The sequence below is a fragment of the Micropterus salmoides genome, unplaced genomic scaffold, assembly GCF_014851395.1.
Source record: "Micropterus salmoides isolate LMB-PRFRI ecotype aquatic unplaced genomic scaffold, ASM1485139v1 Ms_hic_scaffold_2, whole genome shotgun sequence".
NCBI classification, from domain to species: Eukaryota; Metazoa; Chordata; class Actinopteri; order Centrarchiformes; family Centrarchidae; genus Micropterus; species Micropterus salmoides.
Window position 1 is genome coordinate 19,485,097 of NW_024041150.1, and position 20,999 is coordinate 19,506,095.

Below are 20,999 nucleotides of genomic sequence, written 5' to 3' on the forward strand. Positions count from 1 at the left end.
TTCTTTAGGTATGGTATTTATTATGAAATTATATTTACTTAATTATTCAGTAACTCCATATGTTATTGTGACTTGGCCACTGACAGATAACATGGAAAATGTAAGCCAAGAGTGTGAAACACTGTCACTGTTTCTGCACTACAGTCCATTATAAACCACACATTAGATAAAGTTTATACAAACATTGACAAGGGAAACACATTCATTCTTTCTGTGATTATGGACCATCGACCATCAATAGTCTCTGGTCCACTGCCAGATTATGGTGCTTTGATAGCAGCAAAAAATATAAATAAATACTTTGATAGCAGTGCTGATCTCAGTCATGACAGCAACAGTTACTCACATCACTTCCCCTTTAGTGGTTTTGCCTACAAAATAAAAGCGTGACTGCAATCTTGTATTTGAAGTTGAACAGAGCTTTTACTTTGAAAAATTCTGAACGACATTAAAAGAGTCTGTAGACTGCTTGACACACCTCTGAAAGAGCCGTCAGAAAACGTGATTCCCCAAAATGTGCTCTGGCTGGAGATACTGGGGAAATGCAAAAGCGTCTGTAGGTTGATGGATATGGATCAAACACTTAAACAACTGAGAAACATTTGCTGCAGAATCCATTTTTTGAAGAGAGAAAAACAAAGACTTGTCCCAAGGTGGGATCAAACCCTAAAAGCTTGGTTTACAGGTCCTGCACCTTACCAACTGAGCTAACCAATCAACATGTAGACAGTTAAGTTATTATTGAATAAACGTTTATTCAATAATAACTTAACTCAAGTCAGTCTCCATAATTACACGCCGTGCCTCACGGTCAAAAACCATGCACCTCGCAGTGCGCCACACCTGCACTAATTACCAAATGTCTTAAGTAGACTTGTGGCTGCACACAGCGCCAACCCATGGCTATACACAAAATGGCTCCAACACAACCGGCCCCTAATTGTTCATGGCAATACAAGACATAACAATTATAAACATATACACATATGGAGACATAAATGCAACAAAAACATCTTACAATAAAAACAACAAACAAATAAACGAACAAATAAACCCCTATTTGGTGTGTTTGTTCACTTTTACATTGACTGTTCTACCAATAGGCCTAATTTTGTCACTGGTCTCTCAATTATGTTTGTTTTGGTTTTGATTTGCACAGATCTAACTATGCCCGATTTGTCCGGAAAAGATTTAATAATTCTTCCAATCATCCAAGAATTTCGTGGTGCAGTAGCATCCGCAACCAAAACGATATCTCCTACTGTAAGATTACGTTTTGTTTTGTTCCACTTTTGTCTCTCCTGTAGAGTAACGAGATACTCTTTTGTCCACCTTTTCCAGAATAAATCTGAAAGATACTGAGCCTGTTTCCATCTTCGTCTTACGTACTGGTCTCTTTGATCAAACAGGCCTGGAGGCAAAATTGGTTTCCTTTTCAAAGTAAGAAGATGATTAGGTGTCAGGGGTTCTAAATCATTAGGATCCTCAGAAACTCTCGTAATTGGTCGGTCATTCAAGATTGCTTCGGCTTCGCATAAGACTGTGACTAAGGTTTCATCAGATAAAGTCTGTAGATGTAAAACAGATACCAAGACCTTTCTGACCAGTCTGATCATGCTTTCCCAAGCACCACCATGATGTGAAGCTGTAGGTGGGTTGAACGTCCATTTGAAGTTGCAAGACCCGCTGAAAATGTTATACATGCAGTTGATGACAATTCTACACGACAAATTCTGCAAAAGCAAAATGAAATATCCGAGCTGCTCATTCAACAACACAGAGCAAGCCAACTGCCACCAAGACAAATGCCTGTTTTTGAGGGTGACCCACTGAAGTTCAAAACGTTCATGCAAGCTTTTAAGCACTGTGTGGAAGAGAAAGCTGCATCTAAAGGTGATTGCATGTATTTCTTGGAAAGGTACACCAGAGGGCGCCCACATGACCTTGTACAAAGCTGTTTACATATGAGTGCGGAGAGAGGATTTGAAACCGCTAAAGCCCTCCTACAGGAACACTTTGGTAATGAAACCAAGATCACAGCAGCTTATATGGAAAAGGTTCTCAACTGGCCTGTGGTGAAGGCTGAAAATGTTTCGTTACTACAGGACTATGCATTATTTTTACGTGGCTGCAATAATGCAATGTCAGATTTAAGGGATATGAGAGAATTGGACATGTCTGCTAACCTCAAAATTGTTGTTTCGAAACTTCCTTTTAAATTGAGGGAAAAATTTAGAAATTCTGCATGTGATATTCAAGAGAGACACAACCGCAGACCAAACTTTAATGACGTTGTACACTTTGTGGAATATCAAGTCAAAATCTTGTCTGATCCTATTTTTGGTGATATTCAAAGTACTGAAAGAGTACATGTTAAAAGGGATGAGTATACAGCAAAGTCTAAGTTGAAGCGAGACAACTTTGCTACAAACGTCTACGCTGTTCGCAAAGTACAACATAAGGACACACAGGAAGGTAAGCATAGGGACAGCAACATCAGAATAAATTGTTTATTCTGTTTACAAAATCACAGTCTGGATGAATGTCAACGATTTGCCAATAACAAACATCATGAAAAGATCAACTTCTTAAAGAAAAAGGAGTGTGCTTTGGTTGTCTCAACACTGGGCATTTGAGCAAAAATTGTGATAAGCGTAAAATCTGTGCAAAGTGCAAACAGAGCCATCCAACAGCTTTACACATTCACGTCAAACAATTGGACAAAACAATGAACCCCAGTGAAACTAAACCAGCTGTAAACCATACGCTTGTGTCAGCTCAGACATTTGGGAGCCAGACCGGGGCCGGTTGCAATGGAATGCTCTCCATCCTGCCAGTTCAGGTAAAAGCACAAAAAGGCAACAAGGTGATTCAGACCTATGCTTTTCTGGACAATGGCTCAACATCCACATTCTGCTCTGAAGCTCTTATGCGTAGGCTTAATCTCACTGGGACAAAGTCAAAAATATGTTTGTTAACGATGAGCCCAAAGACATCAGTGTCAACATACATTGTGAATGGACTTGAAATAGCTAGCCTTAATGGTACAAGGTACTACAGTCTTCCAAATTTTTACACACAGAAATCGATGCCAGTGAATACAGCAAACATCATCAAACAAGAGGACCTTACACAGTGGCCTTACCTTGAGCACATTGAAATCCCTGAAATTGATGCTAATGTGGAGTTATTAATAGGGACTAATGCTTCAAAGTTGCTGGAACCATGGGAAATTGTGAATAGTCAAGGTGAGGGTCCTTTTGCTGTTAAAACTCTATTGGGGTGGGTGGTCAATGGCTTCGGAAAGGATTGCAAAGACATGAATGACAATGGTGGTCATAGTGTTGCTGTTAACCGATTATCTGTGGAATCACTTCAGCTGCTATTGGAGAAGCAGTACCAAAGTGACTTCAATGAAAAAATCGCCGACGACGGAGAAGAAATGTCAAGGCAGGAGGCAAGATTCATTGAAATAATGGACCAATCTGTAAACTTAAAAGACAGACATTACAGTTTAAAATTGCCATTCAAAGCTCAGAAAGTGACACTGCCAAACAATCGTTGTATTGCTCAACAGCGCCTCACTGGATTAAGAAGGAAAATGGAAAGAAATGAGAAGTTCCACCAAGAATACGCAAGCTTTCTTGAGAATGTCATCAGCAGTGGCTATGCAGAAATAGTACCACGGGATGAATTGCGTTGTGGAGAAGATAACCTGTTCTATATTCCTCATCATGGAGTGTATCACCCACGCAAAGGCAATTTGCGAGTTGTCTTCGACTGCGGAGCTAAGTTTAAAGGAACTTCTCTGAACGAACAGCTTCTGCAGGGTCCGACCCTCACAAGTTCCTTAATAGGAGTGCTTCTACGTTTCAGACAAGAACCAGTTGCCTTTATGTCCGATGTAAAGTCTATGTTCTATCAAGTCAAAGTGGCTGAGGAAGACAAAGACTTTCTAAGGTTCCTGTGGTGGCCTAATGGAGATCTGTTCAAGCAAGTTGAAGAGTACAGAATGACTGTACATCTCTTTGGAGCAGTGTCATCGCCTAGTTGTGCATGTTATGCTTTAAGGAAGACTGCAGACGACAATCGGAACAGTTTTTCGGACGAAGTGATTGACACTGTACATAGAAATTTCTATGTGGACGACTGTCTGAAAAGCTCACCATCTGTGCAGAAAGCAGTACAGATTGTACATGACCTGGCTGACCTTTGCCAGAAAGGAGGATTTCATCTTACACAATGGATCAGTAACAGTCGCAAAGTCCTTCAAACAATTCCTGAGAAGGAACACTCTAAAAATGTGAGTGAACTCAATTTGGAAATAGACCAACTCCCAGTGGAAAGGGCACTAGGGCTGCATTGGTGTATGGAAAATGACAACTTTAACTTTCACTTGAACTGCAAAGAACGGATGCAAACACGACGAGGGATTCTATCAGTCGTTAGTTCAGTGTATGATCCCTTAGGGTACCTTGCGCCAGTTCTTCTTCCAGCCAAGCACATTTTACAAGAATTGTGCAGAAGGAACTATGGCTGGGATGAAGAAATTCCACAAGCCCTAAAACAACAATGGATAAATTGGTTGACTGACCTAAAAGGGATCTCAGAGTTCAGAGTGAGTAGATGCTTGAAACCACACGACTTTGGAACACCAGTCCATGCTCAATTGCACCACTTTGCTGATGCCAGCGAGAGGGGATATGGCATGGTAACATACCTGAGGTTACAGAACAAACCTGGTCAGGTACATGTTTCCTTTCTTCTTGGAAAGGCCAGAGTAGCACCACTTAAACCCATAACCATCCCTCGTTTGGAACTCACTGCTGCTGTTTTAGCTGTTCGGGTGGACAAGATGGTAAAATCAGAGTTACAGCTTTCTTTACCAAGATCCTGTTTCTGGACTGATAGTAGCACAGTTTTGAAGTACATCAGCAATGAAAACAAAAGATTCCGAACATTCGTGGCCAACAGAATAAGCATCATTAGGGAAGCTTCAGACCCAGCACAGTGGCGATATGTTCACACAAAACAAAATCCTGCAGATGACGCATCTAGAGGACTGACAGTCCACAAGCTTCTGAACAGCAAAACGTGGTTATCAGGTCCAGAATTCCTGTGGAAAGCAAGAGAAACGTGGATACATTATGAAGTAGAATCCACAATAGAAGAGGATGATCCAGAGGTCAAACTGGAGATCTCTACCAACACAATAACTATTCAAGAGGATAATGCAACCAATCACATATTTCTCTGACTGGAAAAGGTTGAAGGTTGCAGTTGCATGGTTACTCAAGGTTAAGAAGACTCTATTGGAGTTGAGTCAAAGAAGAAAGCAACTTGTGATGGTTGAAATGGCTGATCTTTGTTATGTGGACAAGAAAATGTTGGAAGCCAGAAAGTCATCAGGACGAGACAGTATATCAACTGAGGATCTATTAGCGGCAGAAAATGCTATCCTTCAGTTCTGTCAAAGGGAAAGATTTGACAAAGAGATTTGTGCACTAAGGACAGGAAAACCTGTAACAAAGTGTAGCCCTATCTACAAGCTGAATCCTGTTCTAGAGGATGGACTGTTAAGAGTAGGTGGAAGATTGTCCAGGACTACAATGCCCGAAGAGAACAAACACCCAGTCATCCTGTGTAAAGATCAGTACATCTCCATGTTAATTCTTAAAAATGTTCATGAACAGACAAGGCATGGTGGGAGAAATTACATCCTCTCCAAATTGAGAGAAAAGTTCTGGGTCACACATGCCAATGCTGCAGCAAGAAAAATCTTGTCAAGTTGTACTTTTTGCAAACGTCACAAAGGAAAAGTGTGTGATCAAAAAATGGCTGATCTTCCCAAAGAAAGGATTACTCCAGACTTACCTCCATTTACTAATTTGGGAGTAAAGCAAGGGCGTTCCTATGTGAAACGTTATGGAGTTATCTTTACATGTATGGCCAGCAGGGCAGTTCATTTAGAAGTGGCGCACTCATTGGACACGGACTCTTGCATCAGTGCTATTCGTCGATTCATATGCCGAAGAGGACCCGTAGCACACTTTCGCTCAGACAATGGCACAAATTTCACAGGAGCAGAGAAGGAGCTAAAAAGAGCAATTGCAGAGTTAAACAACAAATCAATTGAGAAAGTTTTAATTCATGACAACACCAAATGGACGTTCAACCCACCTACAGCTTCACATCATGGTGGTGCTTGGGAAAGCATGATCAGACTGGTCAGAAAGGTCTTGGTATCTGTTTTACATCTACAGACTTTATCTGATGAAACCTTAGTCACAGTCTTATGCGAAGCTGAAGCAATCTTGAATGACCGACCAATTACGAGAGTTTCTGAGGATCCTAATGATTTAGAACCCCTGACACCTAATCATCTTCTTACTTTGAAAAGGAAACCAATTTTGCCTCCAGGCCTGTTTGATCAAAGAGACCAGTACGTAAGACGAAGATGGAAACAGGCTCAGTATCTTTCAGATTTATTCTGGAAAAGGTGGACAAAAGAGTATCTCGTTACTCTACAGGAGAGACAAAAGTGGAACAAAACAAAACGTAATCTTACAGTAGGAGATATCGTTTTGGTTGCGGATGCTACTGCACCACGAAATTCTTAGATGATTGGAAGAATTATTAAATCTTTTCCGGACAAATCGGGCATAGTTAGATCTGTGCAAATCAAAACCAAAACAAACATAGTTGAGAGACCAGTGACAAAATTAGGCCTATTGGTAGAACAGTCAATGTAAAAGTGAACAAACACACCAAATAGGGGTTTATTTGTTCGTTTATTTGTTTGTTGTTTTTATTGTAAGATGTTTTTGTTGCATTTATGTCTCCATATGTGTATATGTTTATAATTGTTATGTCTTGTATTGCCATGAACAATTAGGGGCCGGTTGTGTTGGAGCCATTTTGTGTATAGCCATGGGTTGGCGCTGTGTGCAGCCACAAGTCTACTTAAGACATTTGGTAATTAGTGCAGGTGTGGCGCACTGCGAGGTGCATGGTTTTTGACCGTGAGGCACGGCGTGTAATTATGGAGACTGACTTGAGTTAAGTTATTATTGAATAAATGTTTTATTTTTGTTATGTTAATAAATGGATTGGCATATCCGACGTTAAGTTCAGACTTTTGAAAGTTTATTATTTTATTTTATTTTATTATTTTAAGCCAAAGGAAACAGCACGCCTGAAACACGCGTGCAAAACAACTTAAATGTGCGCCAACAATTATGGATTATATTCCGATCCACCATCTAATGGTTACAAATACTGCTCAGACGCAAACCTTATTTGCAGACCTCTGCAGTATATTATTACTATATTGTTCTTCAGAAGTAGAACAAGAACTTAGTGACGAAACGTGCTCTATAGCGCTGTTTGTCAGCTACTGTAGAATAGGGCTGCAACTAGTGACTATTTTCGTAGTCGACTAATCTGTTAATTATTTATTCGATTAGTCAACTAGTCACGATTATTTTTGTCAGTTACTAACCCTAATTAAACCATTTAACTAATTAAATATATAATTAGCCTAACTAGCTAATGTTACCATTAAGTGAACGAGGTTTACTATTCAGAATGAACACCAGCATCAACGTCAGGCGGAAACAAGGGGAGAAGACAAGACAGCGTAGGATACTCCTATAATTCACAGATTTATACAAACTTTTAAACTGTTTAACAAAGATTTTTGCTTTGGAACTATATAAAATAAAAGCAAATTAAAAGCAAGTACTGTAACCACAACAGTAAACTAACAATGTAATTCTCTATTAGAACAATAAAGCAACAGGCCCCTTTCATAATACTTCTGTAGTTTATTTTTCACAAGTGCTTATACATTTAAGGCAATAACTCAATTGAGAATGTTCTGTAGGCTACATCATGAGCCAGATGGTCCTTGATGTACTTTAAACCATTACTCATTACTAATAACTTTTTTAAAGCTGGGTCTCCGCCATTGCCAGCGTTGTGTTGGACAGATTTGTGCTCCGGTGTTTGAGAGAGAGAGAGAGAGACGAGTGAGTGGATGTGCTGCGCGAATGCACTACGGTGCTGATCTACAATCAAATACAATTTTAAATAGGCCAAGTAAAAAAAAATAAAAAATGAAGGTCAGTATAAATAAATGAACGTATAGAAAACACTGCCTTTCCTCTGTCTCTGCAGCTCTGTTGTTGCTGCTGCAGTGGTCTGAATAACTGGGACCAGGCTCTGTGGGCGTGAGTGGCACCGGCCAGCTGGCACCGCTAACCTCGCGGGCACTGCTAAAGAACGGGGAAGTGTACGGGGAGCAGCGCTGCAGCTTTCGGGCCAAAAAAAACCACCCGTAGTCGGTCTGGATTATGCTCTGACAACTACGCTGTTTACCCGCGGGAGGAGCTCAGAGTTCTCCCCCAGAAGATTTTGAGCATTAAACACTTAACTTCCTGCATTCTGGTGAAAATTTCTGCTCCAATTTCTGCCTTTTCTGCACCAATTTATGGTGGAAATGTCTTATTATATAAAAGGGAAACACAAAATTCATCTGGCAGGGGACAATTCAAAATATTTAATTATAATAGAATATAATGCAGTGAGGCTCTCAGGCATTCTTTATTGCTTTTAAAGAAGCCATGATTTCCTGTCTGGTGGCGCGAAGCGACGTGAAGGAATTCGCGTGACTTGAATATTTTCAACTCAAGCGAAGAAGTTGCATGACGCTGAGTCGCGATTGCCTATCAGTGTTGACATTGTCCGTACGTCACTGAGGCTTCAGAGCGATGTGTGGAGAGGTCCGGACAGAGAGGGGGATTGAAAATCTGCTGGGCGGCTGAGAGCTGCTAAACTTGGGGGAGAGCGCTGCAACCATTGGAGAAATAAACACCCGTAGTCGGTCGGATTCTGCTCTGACAACTACGCCGTTTACTTGCGGGAGGAGCTCAGAGTTAACTGCTTTTATTAAATTAGCTTTTTACTTTTGTAGTGAACAACAGTGTGGATTTGTGCATTTTATATTGAATAAATTTGGAGCTACTCTCTCCTCCCCCGGAGAAGAAGGGGGGGTCAAAGTTGCTTTCTTTAAGTGCTATGCGTGGGCAGTTGATCATAAAACTGGCACCTTTTTGATCTACGAAGCTGATAACGCGGGGCAGCATTTAGCATTTCCCTTAACAGCCTATCAAAACCGGCCCCCCCACACATGTAACCGTGGCAACTGACCTTTCTCTGTGTTTTATTACCCCATCAAAGGGACACCCCTGTCTCACCCAAGTTGTGACATAACCCAGAAAGCCGAACTTTAAATAACCAAAGACTGGAGTCTCCAAAGACTCAAAGATTAATTAAATCTTTAGTTACTTGATTACGTTTGCCTCTATTTGAGTAGTTATGTTAACAAGTTGTTGCTATCTGTTGTTGATATTAGTGCTGAAAAGAGTCTAAATAAATTACTTTTGCAGTGTTTTTATCTTCAGCAAGACACTCCCTCATCTAATGTAATCAATGCTTCTTCATAATACTTTCTTACAAAATTCCTTTAGAAATGATGATAAAGGAATGTTTTACTATACTCTTAATCGCCATCTTGAATTTAAGGATGAATCAACAATAATTCCCCGGTTCCTAAGGAGAGATGATCTTGGATTAATCTAAGCTTTCCTCATGTAACCTGAGATCCCCCAAGTGGACGAAATAAGTATTACATACCCTCGTTGGAAATGCCGTTAAATGTATAAATATCCTGACCAATAATGTGACAATTGTTTCCTGTTACCAAATGCTTAACTTAGAACAGTACAACTGTTTGACCATTGAGGTTAGATTGTGGAAAATATTTGATTATTATATGCGCAAATAGATTTATTTTCCTTTAGACCTTAAGTTTAGAAAGGCAGTCTCTTGGGAAACCTGAAACGCCCTCTGGGGAACCACGCCCCAGGCAACAAAAGAGCGACACGCGACGTTGTTCGCTCTCTTCTCTTTGCCCCCTTGGCTCTCTCTCGGCTCTGGGCACTCTGGACGCTTCGGCACGCGTCCGGCATGCCTCGCCAGGCAACGCCCTGAGACTCGGCCAGTGAAACAGGCCTTTTGTTCGCTTGAAGCTACACACATGAAGTGCCGCGACATCGATCTGTCCCTCAGTTTGTTTTATTTTCTTTCTTTCGTTTTGTTAAAGTTATCAGTCCATTAAGTTACACTGGACTAATTCAGGTTCCATTCAGGACCAAGTTCCATTTTTAAGCTTTTTCCGTCGAGCCAACTTCACAGAGGTCAGACCAAGCCACGTGGGCTCGCCAGCGGCAACGAAGGAAACCTGAAAACAGCTGAATTGCCAGACGGAGGAGGCGTTTTCTTCAATCAGACACAGAGAACCCCGGAGAATCCCTAGCAAAAAGCCAGGATCGGCAGCTAGCATGGGACCCGTGCAACAGGCCAAAGCAGGCCATCGACAAGCCGTAAGACCTAACCAACATTCTGTGGTCAGAGATTTCCTTTTAACTCCTAAACTCATAACGTTAGCTTACTTTAATTAGTTCTCCTATGCCGTATGAGCCTCCAGGCTCATTGTTCAGCAATTGTTTATTTTCCCGGTATTCATCCATCCTTTTTATCACATTAGAGAATAAATTCACTGTAATATAATCAAGAACTGTGTGTGTTGCCTATTTCTACGTCCCTGCCAAGAAAATTGACCCTTTAGATATGAGACTGACTGACTGATTTAAGATAATTGAGCGATTATTAACTGATCACTAGTAATAATTGTATAATTATTAAAAACTACCTAGAGGTCTGGAGACTCTAGGATTATAACAACTCCGGTGGTGCCCTGAAACGAGGAATATTGTTGATTTTATGAATATTAAAATTCATAATTGGGTATTAATTCTCAAAAATTTATTAAAATGCATAACTAGATCTAGGTTTGCTACACTTTCTACGTTGATTTGTCTTCACTGGAGCTTCTCAGCAGCTAGCTTCCATGCACATCCGGTTCCAGTGTTGTTGTTAGCATTCATATTTATATATATTTATAAAAACAGACAAAACTGGACATTGCTGGGAGAAAAGAAAGCAAGGAGGTTGAACTACCTGGTGATTTCAGAAAACATGTGTCTGTAACTTTATTCCAGCTATCATTGTACTTTACTGTGAGCAAGTTAGCATAGCATAGCCCTGATCGATCCAAACTCCATTCAGAAAACAAACTTTTAGAATTTGTTGTCCTGCTGTCTTGCTGGCAGACCAGACAAAGCATGAATTTATATGTTTAACAAATCTGCATCATGTTGTAGTTATTTTGGAATCAGTTTAATCGGTTTATTGCTAATTAAGATCGGTTGGTCTGGTGGAAGTTGACAGAAGGTGAACTTCCAAATATGGTTTGTCCCAGAAGACACCGCACACAAAACGTGATGACATGTAAGGGTTAATCTCGGCTCACGTACAGCATAGATCCAAATGTTAACCGTTTTATTCTTTAGAGGCCAACAACAGAACCGGGGTTAGTTTAATATTCAACATTTGTCGGTTTTCGCGCCTGTTACCTTCAATACCTCCCTGTCAAAATCACTATTTCTCCCAGTTTTGGGATATATTGGAGAGTTAATTCAGGCAGAAGTTTCACAGTTGTGATCACCTCAAAATCACTGAAGATAAAGATGCAGTCCAGAGCGCAATGCACTGAATGTCTGTCAAATGCCCCTGTCACTGTAGGGGGAGTTAGGGACCTTCTGCAAATTGCAACACATCCATTTCAATCTTCAATAACTTTTTTTTTTCTACATAAAAATCTCAAACCACTGCTAATATAACTAGTGACCACCCTCAAACATTTCACACCTGTAAGTTTGTAAACAAACATGAAAATAAATAAATGAATTAAATTCTTAATTTTGCACATTACAAGTGAATAATTTCAATAGCTTGCTCATTTATGAATATATTGGCACCAAATCACCTCTAATCTGTCCTGGATATCCTCTCACAACTTTCACACCTGTAAGTTTCTGAAAAAGACCCTTTGGGAATCCCTTAACACCAATAGGTTTGAATTTAAAAAAAGATCAAATAAAACAATAGGGAAGATCATCCAATCCATTTGGGATTCCTATCATCTGTCACAATACTAAATAATCTGAGTTTCATCAACAGAACAGATAGTAGTTGTTAAGTAGTTGGTTCAGTACTGAACTATTGTATGTGTTGGAGTCTTCATCAGTGCACACTGTACCTGGCTAGATCGACATAATTCTCCCTGCAGTATCTCTGAGCTTCAGTCCACTTCAAATATTTGTTGACTTTTACAAAGGATGATGTGCCATTTACTGAACCTGGAAATATAAGAGAAGTTATTAACAATGTGCTATGTAGAAGATCTATTTAGGTTTTTGTTAATTCTTACGCTATAATAAAACTCACCGTTGTAGCACACAGATAAGTAGTAGATGTTGCAATTAATGTCCATCCATGTTCCAAGGAAGTTATTGTAATTGTAATAGTAATAGTAATAGTAATTGTTTAGAAGCAGCACACAGTTCTGTTGACCATTTGGATTGATGGGACGTCCAGGAGCCCAGTTTCTAAACCCCGTGTCTGCTTCACCATAGAAGCTGCTGTTACTCAGGGACCATTTCCAGCTGTGATCATAGAGGCCTATCCAAGCCTTGCCTGTTCAAACAGATGTTCATTATATAACAGCTGGAATCAAAAAACTTGCGGAATTACCTAAAATGTAAAAAACTTAACATCCCTTGAATTATGTCTCCTCTATTTTTCATTGAGGGCCTTTCTTGTTCTTTCACATTCCATAATATCCATCCATCCATCCATCGTCAACCGCTTATCCTGCATACAGGGTCGCGGGGGGGGGGGGGCGCTGGAGCCAATCCCAGCTGACATTGGGCGCAAGGCGGGGTACACCCTGGACAGGTCGCCAGTCCATCGCAGGGCCACACATAGACGAACAACCACTCACGCTCACACTCACACGTAAGGACAATTTAGGGTCGCCAATTAACCTAGACTGCATGTCTTTGGACGGTGGGAGGAAGCCGAAGTACCCCGAGAGAACCCACGCAGACATGAGAACATGCAAACTCCACACAAAATGGCCGGGTTAACCGGGGTTGGAACCCACGACCTTCTTGCTGTGAGGCAACAGTGCTAACCACCATGCCGCCCTCCATAATATCATATTATATAATTTTATCTAATCATAGTAAGTTTATCAAAAACTTGGTTGTTGTCTGGCTGTTATGTTTGTATATGATTATACAGTATATATATATATTATGTTTATGTTCTATATATGTTTCCAATATTGAGAACTTGCCTCTGTAGCTCGGTGTGGTGCTGAGTACGGTACTGACGTCAGATATGGTTTCTATGGTGGCCAGGTCACTGTAGACCTGTCTGCAGAAGCTCTGAGCTTCAGTCCAGTTCAGTGGTGTACTCTCAAAGTAGTACTGACGAGTTTGGGCAGAGGCAACATTGACCAGTGCTCCTAAAACAAAGAATATTCAGTTTTTTATTACTTATTTATGATAAAGCATGAAGACTCTTTTACAGTGAACATGAAGAGGCACTATGCATCAGGTGGGTTCAGCGGTACTGTGAGGTTTTACAATACATTTTCCTCGTTGGTGAAATTTTTGTAGCGTACACTGTAGCATGACTACAGAGCATGGAAAAAATTAATGCTCTCTGAAACTGAACCAAACAGTCCTGCTAGATTTAATGTCTGGTGCCTTCGCACTTTGTCTATCAGCTTGAGTCAGAACAAGTTTCAGTCTGCCTCAGTGAATGTGTTCACTGTTTACCACTGACAATAAAATAGAACCAGTTCAACTACAAATATGTTTGTCATTTTAAACATTTTCTGTAATATAAGTTGTACCCTTTGACTCAGTTTGTCGCAGAAATACTTACTACATATGCAGTACTGAGTGACGACTGCTTAATAATGTACAATATGTTGATTCTACAATAATAAAGACAACTGGCTCAGTCCCAGAAGAGAGGGGGCACTGATAAAAAATAATTCTTCCCTTGAAACTCTTTGGGCCTGACTTTGATTAGATAATGCTTCCTTCCTTTTGACTTGAGCATCTGGGGCAGGACCATATGTTCATATATTTAATTAAAATACCATTGTCTGTACTGACAAAGGGTACTTATCTGATCTATGTGTTCACTCTGGATTTTTTCTCTTAGTTCAATAGGTGTAGGATGGAGGGAGATCTATTGGCTTGTCAGAAACTGGCTTGTCTGCTGTACACCTTGACCATGAGCCAGATATCATCAGTGCACGTGATCTTGCTCAAACAAACAACAGAATAATCAAAAAAGAGGCACCAACCTGTGAGCACAAAGATGATCAGCCCACAATCCATGAGGCAGACCTTTGGAAAAAAACATTTGAAAACATATATGTTACTCTATTTCTACTAAAATGTGCAAACCAACTCCACTTACCTTTTATATGAGGTTATGCGTGGATATGTGTCAGTATATGGATAACCAATAACTTTCCCTGCAGAATATGATAAAGTTATTCATTTTACTTACCAGTATCTCTTTCACTTCCTCCTTCTAAAAAAATCAAGACTTCAGACGCCCCCGACTGTCAGTTACCGTGTGCTGCTTGTACAGAAGCTCAGTACTTGTTTGATGTTTATCGTTGCTCAGCTGCCGTTAAGTACTGAAGGCAGTTAAGATTTAGGGCCCTATTTTAACGATGTGAGCGCACGGCGTGAAGTGCGTGGCGCAGGTGCTTTTGGGGCGTGTCTAGCTCCAATTTTGTTAGTTTAACGGAGGAAAAAACGGCCAGTGAACCAGGCGCACGGTTCAAAAGGGTTGTACTTAGTCTGTGAATTAGTCATGGGTGTGTTTTGGGCGTAGCATTCAATACACCATCTCCCATTCTCTTTAAAAGCCAGATGGCTTGTACCTTGGGGCATTGCTATTATAATGACGCATTGTTAAAACCATAATTGCAGACTCACAGCAGAGAGGATATGGACAGAGGTGTGAACGTGATATAAAAAGTGTCTCTGATCATGAAGCCTAATGTTCAACTTCACTGCAGACTGGGGTCTGTTAACAGAGAGACAGACAGACGCTGTGTCCTCTATGAAACGTCTGGATCCCCACTGTGCTGCGTTATTATATGATGAACCGGTCGTGGGTCACATCTCTCACCTACACTGGCTTCTTTATTTTGTGTTTTATTGATGTATGAGTGTTTTCCTGAACGATTTACTTTCATGATTAGAATCTGCTGTCAGTCATTTAAAACGCTTCCATGTGCGCAATAAAGTCACAACAAATAAAAAACTGTAGTTATAAACGTGACAGATTAAACTCTCCAGAAGAAAAATAATTCAACTTTTAACATCTGAAATAATTTAGACGCTCTGATGGAGCTCAGGATTGATCAGGAGGAGGGCTGCTTCACTCCAAACACTTTCACCTTATGAACCTTGACTGTGTGTGAGACCTTTACCATGTGTAGAAGAACACAGAACATGAATAGACTTTAGATCCTGGCCGATCCTGTCTGCGTGTCGGGAGATTTTAATAATCAATGATGTTACGCTGCTGTGCCTCGTGCGTAAATGCGCAAAGCGCCTCTCTTAGCGGAATAATGCGTCTCCAAAATAACTAAAAACAGTTCAATACTGCGCCATTGACTTTAGACCTGTTTTTTGGTCAATGGCTTTCTGCTGCCTCAAGATAGAAATGCGCCAACAATTTGGCTGACCGCGCCTCATTTTAGCACCAGCACTCCCATGGGCGCACAGATGAGCACGAGTGCATTTGCTATTTAAACAAGGTGGGCACCTGGCGTGAAAATGACAACTGCGTCGGTTGGAAACTAGCAATCACAATTTTCACCGGGTACAGGATAGGCGCTTTGGTCAAGAAAAACAGGCTCTTGTGTGACAAAAACAACCTTGCTGTCAGGAAGTAAAAGATAAAATTTTCATCACATTTTCATTTGAAATGCACTGATGGACATCTATGCAGATCTGATTAAACCCGACCCCTGTGAGTCAATATTCCCTTGTCTCACGCTACATAGCGCAGAGCAGTTTCTTTTGTCATTTACAGTGTTTTAATACAATATATTATTACTGTTAAACATTTCAAAAAGGCACATAATTGAATGACAAACAACATATTTATTACTTTCCCAGGGAACAAAAAAGCCATGCGAGTATTAATTATATTTAATTAATAAGTGAATGTTCTTCCCAGAAACTGGGTGTTAAACCAGAGACTGTTTTCTTGGATGGGAACTTAGTAAGTGTGGGCCTTGATCCTCCCCCAGAAGATTTTGAGCATTAAAGACTTAATTTCCTGCATTCTGAAAATTTCTGCTCCAATTAATAGTGTCATTTTTTTTATTTTTATAAATGGAAGCACAAAATTCAGCAAGTGGCAGGTGACATTTCAAAATATAAAGATATAATATAATATTAGCAGTAAGGCTCTCAGGCATTCTTAATTGCTTTTAAATAGGCTGTTCCTCCTGTAGATCAACTTGTTTAATCTCATCCATGCTGAGTCAACACACATAATTTAGTCTTCCCTCCACTTTTGTGTCTTCTGTTAACCTCTGTGCATGTGGTGCCTTTTCACCTCAGTAATACATTAATTCATTTTAATTCAGTTACTGACTGGACTTTAATAGCTTTTCTGTTTTAGCAGGTTTTCTGCTCCTATTCAAACCTTTCTGCACATTCAGAATCTCTCGGTCATTGATCTGTGTTCTCTAGAAAGTCATAGCCTAATATTGCGAGACTAACGTCACCATTTAATGAGAATTCATAATATTTTGTGTATCCTATATCTTGTAAATGTGTAACCAATGCGATAACAAGGCATTCATGGAGTATTGCTATGAAAAACTTTTATAGATGATACTCTGACTTCCCCTGAAGGCAGCACAGAGATGCGCCACAAGTATCTGACAGAAACAGAGAAGAAGAGTTATGACACACACCATCTTGTCCAGCCACAGTGAAGTAAACTGGCAGGTTTTAATGTTGCAGACCACAGGGTTTTTTGCAAATAGTTAAAAGTTTAAACTTGTATTGTTGTTAATCTTTGGCGTAAACTCGGCTTAAAACTTTGACCTCAACAAACGCGCCCCAAGAGCACCTCAGCGCCCCCATTTACAAAAAATGGCTTCTAGCGCCACCCGTCCTCCTCCGAACACAGAAACACTGATTTAGATTAAATAAAATGATACCAAAATCATTCCTGCTGAACATACTTTTGTCAAAAAGCTTTAGTCTGTATAGAGTAATGATACATCTTTTATTATCATTATTTTGTTATCAGAGAGTGTGTGTTCAGAGGAAGATTTCCTACCTGGTACCAAGGTACCTGTTTTTTCATACATTCATACCTTCCTGACATTTCACTTAACCTCTAATTGCTCCAGAGGTGTGCAACCTCTGACAGTGCTTTGTTCAGAGGAAGATAGTCCACATACTGTATGCCATAAGATTTCACCTGCCACTCCCTCACAGTTATGTTGTCCTGGGAGTAGGGCCAAATAAATGTCCTCATAAGACCTTTTGATGTGTCAAACTGTACACACTTATCATTATTATGCTTTTTTATGATGATATTTGTGTAAAAAACAACAAAAACACAAAAGCAGAGCTGCAGGTGATAAAGTCACTGTTGCATGGATGACATTGTCCAGCCTGTTGTGTCTAATATGCTATTAGCCTACTTAGTGCTGTATTAAGCTTCTACAGAGATTTTTGAATGAAGCTTTGAATGTCTGTTGTCATATTTTATGATGATTTTATGATCATAAAAATTCCTTGAACAAAATCCTCAATTTCAATAAAGTAATTCATCATAGTAAATGAGTTTGGATGTTTTTATTAAATCAACTTTCTTTAATCGCCCCATTAATACAGGTGTGTGCCTCCCTTTGTGTGCAGCAAGCGGGAGAGCAAACAGTGAAAATGTAGTTTATAAAAAAGTCTAAATGCCAACAAATATAGATTGAAGCAGAATATTTCATTAGATAAAACCACATTGTGAATTTTGGAAATGATTACATCTATCTTTGTTAAATAAATCTTGACTTGGGTGACAGTACGAATATATAGTTTTTGGGGCAATCTTTGACATTTTATTTTTCAAATTTTTTGTTTTGCTGCTAAGCGGCAGACTCTTGTTCAGTGAGCAAAAGCAGTATCACAAAGAAGCCAGCTATAACAGAGAGAGGCACCGGGGCAAACAAATGTTCATGTCATGTTAAGGTAGGCTACTAGGCATACTGAGGGGTTAAATCACCTGCACAATGATCTGTGAAGGCAGCAAACCACCCTCCATCCTAATGCTGGTTTTATGTGTTTTCCACTTGTCTGTTCAGTTCTCACCCTGTTTGTGTTGTTGCCAGGTAGGCTTTGTTTTGATTTGTTTAGAGAAGGTTTGATAAGCATGGTGGTGATCCTGCTGCACATCCTGCTTCTGCTTACCTCCACACCTGAAAAGTACCCAGGTAGGCTATACCACATTCTTCTCCTAAGTTACATGCTCGGTGGCAATTCATTGATATTCATTACTGTATGCAGTAGAGATAGATTTATCTCAATATTATTTGTGTGAAAAGATTAACAATCCGTCTGTAAATGTATCATCTCTAAAAAACTCCAAAAATACAGACACAAAACAGCAGTTTTAGATATTTACAGCCTGTTCTCACTCCCAAGTCACATGTGGATGTTTGTAACGCACTGGGGATCCCTATAGCATCATAGTTGAACGCAGTGGGGGAAGCCCTGTATCGTCAGTTTTTGACAGTAAAGGTAGGGATATGATATTTAACAGAAAAGACTGGGAAGGAGGGGTTTGGGGGGTTTGGGGTGGTTGGCGTGCCAGAAACCGGACTTGAACCAGGAGACCGGTGTTCGTGTCACGTGTGAAACTAAAAGTATTACATTAAATATTTTTATTTAAGTTACGTTATCGCGTAAGTTGCAAGTAACGTTACTTAACTTACGTGTTAACTGGTAGTTATTTTAACCTACAATAAATAAAATGATTAATGATTTTTTTCTGAACTCATTTCTGCACATCAACATAATCCTAGAATTTATTTAAGACTGTGGATCAGCTGGTAAATCCAGCTCTTCCTTGTGCCTGTTATATATCTGATCTCTCAGTCCCATATGCACCAGCACGTACCTTGAGATACTCAGACCGTTCCTGAATCTCGACGAAAAAAATAAAGGGGACAGAGCATTAGCAGAGCATTATTATTATTATTATTATTATTATTATTAACCTTGAGAATATTTTGCATATCAGCAAAAAAATCTATTAGATCAATCAAATATCAAGCTGTCATAAAATGGCCACTGAGTGTGATTATCAAGCTACTCACTCACTTGCACACACACACACACGCACACATCTGCGGGTGGTGCTGGAAGCAGAGGTAGATGCTGCCTTCACAACTACCGGTATAATCTGAATTATGTAAATAAAAAAACAATCTAACAAAAAACACTGAAACCACAAAAAAGAAAGGTGTGTGAATAAGCAAGTCAGCATTTTGTCTGAGCAGGGACGTGTATTGGAAAACTTATAGAACTGCTGCCTACAGAAACAGTTGAAAAGAAGTAGCATTATTTTCATGGTAAGGTTTCACTTTTAGCACAGAACCAATTATAGCTACTGTTATTTATGAATTAACTACAGTATATGTGTGAAATAATATTTGATTCATGTTGAACATTGAAGGAGTATTTGAAATGCTGTATGGAACAAAATAGGTAAGCTGTTGATAAGGATCCTATTTAAAGTGGCTACTGTGCTTTAATAACCTGATAGCAGAAGGAATAAAACATTTGGAGTAACAATAACTATATACAGTATCTCACAAAAGTGAGTACACCCCTCACATTTTTGTACATATTTCATTTCATGTGACAACACCGAAGAAATGGCACTTTTCAACAATGTAAAGTAGTGAGTGTACAGCTTGTAACAGTGTAAATTTGCTGTCCCCTCAAAATAACACATCACACAGCCATTAATGTCTAAACCGCTGGCAACAAAAGTGAGGACATCCCTAAGTGAAAATGTATCAATATTTTGTGTGGCCACCATTATTTTCCAGCACTTCCTTAACCCTCTTGGGCATGAAGTTCACTAGAGCTTCACAGGTTGCCACTGGAGTCCTCTTCCACTCCTCAACGATGACATCACTAGCTGGTGGATGTTAGTGACGTTGTGCTCCTCCACCGTGTCAGGATGCCCCACAGATGTTCAATAGGGTTTAGGTCTGGAGACATGCTTGGCCAGTCCATTACTATTATCCTCAGCTTCTTTAGCAAGGCAGTGGTCGTCTTAGAGGTGTGTTTGGGGTCGTTGTTGGAATACTGGCCTGCGGCCCAGTCTCCGAAGGGAGGGAGTCATGCTTTGCTTCAGTATGTCACAGTACATGTTGGAACTGTAGCTCTCCAGTGCTGGAAGCACTCATGCAGCCCCGGACCATGACGCTCCCACCACCGTGCTTGACAGTATGCAAGACACACTTGCCTTTATACTCCTCACCTGGGTGCCGCCGCACACACTTGACACCATCTGAACCAAATAAGTTTATCTTAGTCTCATCAGACTACAGGACATGGTTCCAGTAATCCATGTCCTTATTCTGATTGTCTTCAGCAAACTGTTTGCAGGCTTTCTTGTGCATCATTTTTAGAAGAGGCTTTCTTCTAGAACGACAACCTCTTTAACCTCTGCCGCAATGCTGGCAGCACTCACACATCTATTTCCCAAAGACAACCTCTGGATATGATGCTGAGCACATGCACTCATGGTGCCTGACCTGCCAACAAATGCCTGTTGTTAAAAGCAAACAAAACACCACACATTCCTTAGACCTGTAGACCACTGCTGACCTCAGAATCAGCTGCCCTGCCAATCTTCTCTCTCTGCTAAAAAATCTTCCAATATCCATCTGATAA

The 20,999-nt window shown here is 40.1% G+C and overlaps 2 protein-coding genes and 1 long non-coding RNA gene across 3 annotated transcripts in view; all 3 read right to left on the reverse strand.

The window, feature by feature from the left end:
- The window catches only part of LOC119912224 (macrophage mannose receptor 1-like), a 357,347-nt gene that overhangs the window by 284,637 nt on the left and 51,711 nt on the right, over positions 1 to 20,999 (reverse strand). The window lies entirely within an intron of this gene.
- LOC119912227 (macrophage mannose receptor 1-like) overlaps positions 1 to 20,999 on the reverse strand; it is an 85,846-nt gene that overhangs the window by 32,041 nt on the left and 32,806 nt on the right. The gene's annotated exons all lie outside the window — the stretch shown is intronic.
- Positions 13,331 to 14,721, reverse strand: LOC119912240. Its single transcript, XR_005446105.1, has 3 exons — positions 14,560 to 14,721; positions 14,351 to 14,393; positions 13,331 to 13,495 (listed from the first exon to the last, which is right to left on the reverse strand). It is a non-coding gene; the product is annotated as an uncharacterized LOC119912240 (long non-coding RNA).